Genomic DNA, 8,397 nt, shown 5'->3' on the forward strand with positions numbered 1-8,397 from the left:
AAGAAAGTTGAGGCTGGTACAAATGTTCAAGAGAGCAATATAAGTAGGCAAGACAGGCAAGAAAATAGCAGACAATGAGGGAAAACTGGTGGATTAAACTGCAGTTATTTAAAATGCAAAGGGCCAGACAGATAAGGCAGATGAACCCAGAGCATGGATGGGAACATGGGATTGGGATACTATAGGTATTACAGAAACACAGCTGAGGGAGCAACAGGACCATCAGCTCAATGTTCCGGAGACAGATGCTACAGGAAGGATAGAACAGGAGGCAAAACAGGAGGAGAGCTGGTGGTTTTGATTGGGGGAAACATCCCAGCAGTACGTCGAGGGAGTATTCATGCAGGATCGCCCAGTTAAGCGATATCAGTGGAACTGATAAATAAAAATTGGCCATTCGTTTTCTACGGTCGTACTACAGCGATAGACAATGGGAGATGAAGGACGGTCGTACTACAGCGATAGACAATGGGAGATGAAGGAGCAAATATGTCAGGAGATTTCAGATATCTCTTAGAATAATAGGGTTGTAATGATAGGGGATCTTAACTGTTCCAAACCTGGTCTGGGATTGCTACTAAGCTAAGCATTTGGATGGAAGGAATTTGTTAAGTGTGTTCTGAAAACTCCCAGTCATTACTGAGTTAAGCATTTGGATGGAAGGAATTTGTTAAGTGTGTTCCGAAAACTCCCAGGCATTTTGTAAGGGGCCAACTGGAGAATGGGGCTAAACCTGACCTCCCCTTGGGAAACAAGGTAGGGAACGGGACTGAGGTGTTAGTGGGGGAGCACTTTGGAAAGTTACCACAATTATATTAGTTTGAAAATAGCGATGGAAAAGGAAAGGCCTGGTCCACAAGTTCAAGTTATACAATGGAGCAAGATAGTATTGGACAGAAATTTTTTTAAGTAGATCTGGGGAGGCTATTTGCAGGTAAAGGGAAGTCTGGCAAGTAGGAATATTTTAAAACCGAGGTAAAAGGAGCGTTCAGCACCAGCGTGTTCCTGTTAGTGTGCAGCTCAATGCTGACTGAATTAAGAAACACTGGCTGAGTTTCGAGGCTCTGGTCAAGACAAAAGGGGTCACGTCAGATATAACTGGCTGACTCAAGGGAATCCCTTCAGGAGCATCGGGGCTGTAGAAATACACTTTGGATGGAAATCAGGAATGCAAAAAGGAGACACGAGATAGATTTTGCAGAGAAAGTTAAGGAGAATTGAAAGAGATTTTACAAGTGGATTAAGAGCAAAAGAAGAGCAAGGGACAAACCCGGTATCCTTAATGATCAATGAAGCCAACGATGTGTGAAACTACAAGATCCGAAACAAATATTTCACTTTGGAACTTACTGTGGATAAAGACTGGGGAGCTCAGGGAACTAAACAGTGTTTGGCCTGACCACTATTGGAATACTGTGTGCAATTCTGGTCTCAATGCCATCGGAAGGATGTCGTGGAACATGAAAGGGTTCAGAAAAATGAACAAGGATGTTGCCACGGTTGGAAGGTTTGTGCTACAGGGAAATGCTGAATAAGCTGGGGCTGAATTCACTTGAATATGGGAAGCTGAGAAGTTAACTGATAAAGGTGTTTAAAATTATGATGATCATTGATAGGGTCAATAGGCAAGGTCTTTTTCCCAGGCTGGGGGTTTCTCAACCGACAGGACACAGCTTTAAAGTGCGAGGGGAACTTTTTAAAGGGACCTAAAGGGCAATTGGTTCCTGCAGAGTGTATGTAATAAGCTGCCAGAGGAAATAGTGGAGGTTGATAGAAATACATTTAAAAGGCATGTAGATGGGTGTATGAACAGGAAGGATTTAGAGGGATATTGGCAAAATTCTGGCAAATGTGACTAGAAACGCCATGCAGGAGTTGGCCCGAAGGGCCTGTTTCCGTGCTGTACATCTCTATGACTCACTGTCTTGAAATGAGTCCACATTATAGGAGGTGCTGGAGGTTTTAAAACACAAAGGTCGATAAATCCCCAGGACCTGATCAAATGGATCTCAGGACATTGTGGGAAGCTGGTGAAGAAATTGTAGGGTCACTGACAGAGATATTTGTACCATAGAGAGCTATGTGTGATAGGCTGTTAAACTGGAGGGTGGCATTGTGGACATTGAAGAAGTTTTTCTAAAATTACAAAGGGATCCTGATGAAATGTGTGAATGGCTGAAAAACTGTCGATGGAATTCAATCTGAATAAATGCGAGGTAATGCATTTGGTAAAGCAAACACAGGCAGGGCTTATACAATTAATGGTAGGACCTTCGGTAGTGTTGTAGAACTCGGGGTTCACTACGTAATACTTTAAAGTATGCAACACGGAGAGACAGGATGGTAAAAAAAAAACTTGCTTTCCAAACTTGCTTTCATTGCTCAATCTTTTGGATATAGGAGTGGGGAAGTCGCATTGAGATTATACAGGCCATTGGTGAGTCCTCTTCTGGAATACTGTGTCCAGTTTGGCTCACCCAGTTATAGGAAGGATATTATTAAGCTGGAAAGGGTTGGGAGGAGATTTAGATTAGATTAGATTAGATTGATTAGATTACTTACAGTGTGGAAACAGGCCCTTCGGCCCAACAAGTCCACACCGACCGGCCGAGGCACAACCCACCCATACAATTACCCCTTTAACCTAACACTACGGGCAATTTACATTGCCAATTCACCTGACCCGCATATCTTTGGACTGTGGGAGGAAACCGGAGCACCCGGAGGAAACCCACGCAGACACGGGGAGAATGTGCAAACTCCACACAGTCAGTCGCCTGAGTCGGGAATTGAACCCAGGTCTCTGGCGCTGTGAGGCAGCAGTGCTAACCACTGTGCCACCGTTACTGGGATGTGGCTGGGTATGGAGGGTTTTGGTTATAAAGAAAGGCTGGATAGGTTGGTATTTTTTCATTGAAACCTGCATGTTGACAGAACACCTTATAGAAGTTTATAAAATAATGAGGGGGATAGATAGAGTTAATGGGAGTTGTCGTTTCCCATGGACAGGGGAGTTTCAAGACAAGGCACTACATTCTTAAGTTTAGAGGAGAGACATTTAAAAAAAAGTACATGGGTGCACATTGTCACACAGAGGGTGGGATGCGTGTGAAATGAACTTCCCAACGAAGGGGTGAATCTGGGGACAATTACAATGTTTAAAAGACATTTGGATTAGTAAAGGAATAGGAAAGGTTTGAAGGGATATGATCCAGGAACAGGCAGGTGGGATGAGATCCGTTTTAGAGTATGGTTAGCGTTAACCGAACAGTGCGGTCTGACTCTCTGACTATGATTATAATGTTGTCTCAATAATTAAGAAAGGCTGCAAGAGAAACCAGGGAACTACAGACTGATGAGCCAGACATCAGGGTGGGTCAGTTGTTGGAGGTCATTTTGAGAGGTAGACCTTACATGCATTTGGAAAGATAAGGCCTGTTTACGGACAGCCAGCATGGCTTTGTGCATGGGAAGACACGTCTCATAAACTTGACTGGAGTTTGCTTAAGATGTGACCAAGAAGATAGACGAAGGCAGAGCAACAGACGTTGTTTCTGGCTTCAGCAAACCCTTGGTCAGGGTGTAGCATGATACATTGGTTAGTAGGGGTAGATCACAAGGGGTCAGGGAGAGCTAGCCAGCAATGGGATATAAAATGGGATGACAGTGGGAGACAGAGGGTGGGGGTAGAAGGTTGTTGTTTAGACTGGAGGCCTCTGACCAGCAATGTGCTGGGACCACTATTGAGCATCATTTACATAAACCTTTTGAGTGAAAATATAGGAGTGCCTGTTATAATGTTTATGGATACCGAGATTAGTGGAAGAGTGGGCAGGGAATATAGTGATCGAAGTGGATGTTAATCAACTGGGCCAGTGGGTCAAGGAATGAAAGATGGAGTTTAATTCAGGTATTGAATTTAGTTCAGACAAACCAGGAGGGACTAATGCAGTTAATGGTCAGGCCCTGGGCAGTGTTGTCGAACAGAGAGAGAGAGACCAAGGGGTGCAGTTACATTGTTCCTTGGAAGTGGCATCACAGGTTGGCAGGGTGGGGAAAGCCGCATTTGGCACACTTATCTTCATTGGTCAGAGCATTGAATGCGAGTTGGAGATATTGGTAACATTGTCGTCAATATTTCTCCTGGGCAAAGGAGGTCACGGGGTGACCTTATAAAGATTTATGAAACAATTAGGGCCGAAGTAAGGTGAGTTGCCAAGGGTAGGTGAGTCCAAAGCTGGAGGCATAAACGTGGGGTGAGAGAGCAAGGATTTAAAGAGGGAGCTGAGGGGCAACATTTTCCACAGAGGATGGACTGCCTGAGGAAATGGTGAAAACAAGTACAATTACAACATGGAAAAGACACTCGGGCAGGTACATGGAGAGGAGAAGGTTTGAAGGGATATGGGCCAAACACAGGCAAACGCGACTCATTCCATTTCGGAAGCCTCGGCCGAAAGATCATGCCGCACAGAAACAGACCCTGTGTCTCCAGTTATTGGAGGAGGAGACTATCGAGACAAGGCATGTTGTAGAGACAGAAGCAAGTTACAGCGATAAGGATGGTCATCTGGACTGGAGGTTTCAAATATCTGAAGTAATTGGTGAGAGGGGAGGAGATGACAGAGATAGGGACTGTTATAGGAGTTAGAATGATTAAAGACACTGGTCCACAAGACAAGCCATAGTTACAGTGTTGGCGAGGGAATAGGGAACAGAAAGATCCCAGGAAGCATTACCACCCTCTCGTGGGAGGCCTGCTTTCCCCTCTGTTGTCCTGATGCTCACCAAGACAGCACATGCCAGGATTGAAAACTGAAAACTCCCGATGCTGTCCCAATACAACAAAACTTAATGTAAAGGTGGTGGCTGAGCCTAGGGTGTGTCTGTACTGTGCTCCTCTCCAGCACTATAGCTATGTCATGTCTTTTTGGCTGATGTTTGGAGCCCTCTCATTGCTCTCTGCTCTGTGCACTGTGAATGATCTTACGTGGCGGCAGGATTTATTGAAGGCTCCTGACCTCTCTGACCTTTGTCTCTCTGGCTAACCAACCATCTTCCCACCCAGCAGTTGGCAAGTCTATTGAGTCAGTAACTCCCTGGGTACCTGTAGAAAACAAAGAAATAGGCAGAATGGGAAATTAGACTGATGCTGTGATAGTTATACATGTAGAATGGCACTGAGCCCCACAGAGATCTGGAAAATCCCAGTCTCCAATTCTGGCCTGTGCTGCCTCATCTCTCTGGAGTGGAGAGTTCTGTTGGCTCAGAATCTGGAGTAGCTGCAAGAGTAAGAGGCGCTAACAGAAGCAGCAATTAGATCCACACAGTGAGGGATATCACATGGAGAGGCATTGAGTGATATCACCACAGAGCAGGATTAAACAATTGTACAGGAAGAAAGGGTTTTGATTCATATTGCACTGTGATGGGCAACCTGTGAGCAGACGAAGTGATGGCCTAGAGGCATTATTGTGTGACAATTTATCCAGAAACTCAGCAAATGTTCTCTGGACACAGGTTCAAATCCCACCATTGCAAATGATTGAATGTGAATTAAATGCTTCAAAAAAGATGTAATTAAAAACCTGTGAGTGATGTGGAGTTTGCACATTCTCCCCGTGTCTGCGTGGGTTTCCTCCGGGTGCTCCGGTTTCCTCCCACAGTCCAAAGATATGCGGGTCAGGTGAATTGGCCATGCTAAATTGCCCGTAGTGTTAGGTTAAAGGGGTAATTGTAGGGGTATGTGGGTTGTGCTTCGGCCGGTCGGTGTGGACTTGTTGGGCCGAAGGGCCTGTTTCCACACTGTAAGTAATCTAATCTAATCTAAACAGCTGAGGGAGGGACAGGACAGGCAGCTCAATGTCCCAGCAGCCAGATGCTGCAGGAAGGACAGAAGGGGAGCTGAGAGAGGAGGAGAGCTGCTGGTTCTGACTGACTGGGTGAACCATCCCAGCAGGCCTGAGAGAGGATATTCCTGCGGGAGCGCCCAGTGACGCTGTGTCCGTGGGATTAATCAGTAACAATGGGTCTTCCCTTTCCTCTGATTGTTCTACAGACCCCGAGAGCCCCGCCCTCCTGCACCTTGACCTTCTCAAGATGGCGGCCCTCCGCTCCCTCTTCCCTCAAACAAATGGCGGCCGTGACCCTGGGCCGCTTCCCTGATCAGAGACCGCCACCTCTTTCCCAACCTGTATCCAGGACTTGTGAGGAACCAGCGAGGTTCCCACGCGCAGCTCTCTGATGCCGATCGCAGCCGCTGCCGGAGAAAGCAGCTCTATGTCTCTCTCAATGATCAATGTGACACTGCGCATGCTCTACATAGAAACCAAACTGCGCGTGCGTCTGAGATTACCAGTGAGTTTATAGAGAATATTAATATCTGCACAGACTGATGGGTAAAATATTAGTCATTAACAATTGCTCTGTCGAGTTACAGTCATTGAGATGATTACTATGCAAAGAGATTATTCGGTCCAATTTAACCATACTGGCCAGGTATGTAAATTACCAATCGTGCTGGGAGTTTGAAAATAAGTTTCTTACTCGAGTTGTGTAAACCGACCTGTGAATTATTCCTGAAGAAGGGCTTATGTCCGAAACGTCGATTCTCCTGTTCCTTGGATGCTGCCTGACCTGCTGCGCTTTTCCAGCAACACATTTTCAGCTCTGATCTCCAGCATCTGCAGCCCTCACTTTCTTTCTGTGAATTATTGACGCCGACCTGTGAATTATTCTCAGCTCGTCCCCTACACTATTGCAAAATCACCCATGTGTTTATCTAAGGATTGTTTAAATCTCCCTAATCTACGTTATCAGATTTACATCTCAACTATTTCTTAAGAATCTCACATTGATTCATGGGAGAGGTTTAATGCTCTACAATGTCGTGAGAATGATCAATCTTGCAAAATAGTTGGCTTTCTGACCAATCCTGAAGCGTTCACTCCCCGAGAATGCTTTGGCCCCGCTCCTCACTCTGGTTAGACGACCAGCCGCTGCTCGGTCCTCCTGTTCCGCCCCTTCCTCCCAATTGCGGAGTTGATTCAGGCGCGACTCAGCAGGCTAAGGGACAAGGGAAGTTGGAGTCGATGCCTTGTGATGTGGTGAAAATATCCCGAATCTTGGATCGAGAGGCCTGAGTTTGGGTGCTGGGGATAAAATAAGCACCACCGCACTTAAGTGGTAGTGTGGGGGTTAAAAGAAAAAAAAACAAAAAGAAAAGAAGAAAAATTAAAAAAAAAAAATGCTTTGGCCCCGCTCCTCACTCACTCTGGTTAGACGACCAGCCGCTGCTCGGTCCTCCGGTTCCGCCCCTTCCTCCCAATTGAGGAGTTGATTCAGGCGCGACTCAGCAGGCTCAGGGACAAGGGAAGTTAGAGTCGATGCCTTGTGATGTGGTGAAAATATCCCGAATCTTGGATCGAGAGGCCTGAGTTTATTTCACAGCTTGTTCAGGTGTGTGTAATAACAACTTTATTAAGAAAAAAAGTTGTGGAGAGGGTGGTGTTTGACTTCCTTGTACAGCTGCAGTGTGAATGGTGAAGGCGCTTCCACAACGTGGGAGACATTACAGATTATTCATTCAGCGATAGTGAAAAGTAGAAGATATCTGTACAATTCAACATGTTTTTAATTTCACAAAAATATTGAGAACTTTTGACATAAGGCCACAGCTGGAGAATATTATGTCCAGTGACCAAAACCATTGTCATATAAGCAATTTTTCAGGAATGCCTTAAAGGAAGAAAGCAAATTTTAGAAGGTGGGAATTCCAGACCATGTTGCCTTGGAATCTATAGAAACAGTCACACAGCTGAACTGAAAATACACACATCATTGGGAGTCTAAACTAAAATGAGTTATTGAGATATGAAAGGGTGTGTGGTGCAGGAAGATAGGAATGATTACAGCCAGGAATTAAGTCAAGGGTGTGAAAGTAAACTGTTGCTTATAAATGGGAGCCTTTTGATGGATCAGCAAGTTCTGGTACAAGTGAGCACTTGGGCGGCAGAGTTTTCAATATTCTGGAGATTATAGGGAGAGTGACTGTGGGATGCTGGCCAGGAGTGGGTTTAGATAATGAAATCTAGAGTTAACAAAATGAATGAATGAGAGTTTCAGTAAATGAGCTGAGACTGTGGTGAGGTCAGGTGATATCACTGAAGTCGAAATAGTGGTCATGGAGTGGGACTGGGCTATCACCCTCACCTCACCTCTGGAATTCAGCTGTTTGTCAGCTTGTGAATCGAGTCTGTAACAAGATCAGGAGCTGAGTGGCCCTGGCAGAACCCAAACTGGGTATCATAGAAGGTTATTGCTGAGCAACTGCGTGACAGCACAGTTGATGATATCTTCCATCAGTTCACTGCTGAGCGAGTGTCGACTGATGGAGGG

At 45.4% G+C, this 8,397-nt stretch overlaps 1 long non-coding RNA gene across 1 annotated transcript; it reads right to left on the reverse strand.

Moving 5' to 3' along the window:
• Positions 1-4,606: 4,606 nt before the first annotated feature.
• On the reverse strand, positions 4,607-6,750 carry LOC122546672. The gene is made up of 3 exons (XR_006310787.1): positions 6,725-6,750; positions 6,192-6,565; positions 4,607-5,107 (listed from the first exon to the last, which is right to left on the reverse strand). It is a non-coding gene; the product is annotated as an uncharacterized LOC122546672 (long non-coding RNA).
• Positions 6,751-8,397: the final 1,647 nt, after the last annotated feature.

The sequence above is a fragment of the Chiloscyllium plagiosum genome, unplaced genomic scaffold, assembly GCF_004010195.1.
Source record: "Chiloscyllium plagiosum isolate BGI_BamShark_2017 unplaced genomic scaffold, ASM401019v2 scaf_5950, whole genome shotgun sequence".
Lineage (NCBI taxonomy): Eukaryota > Metazoa > Chordata > Chondrichthyes > Orectolobiformes > Hemiscylliidae > Chiloscyllium > Chiloscyllium plagiosum.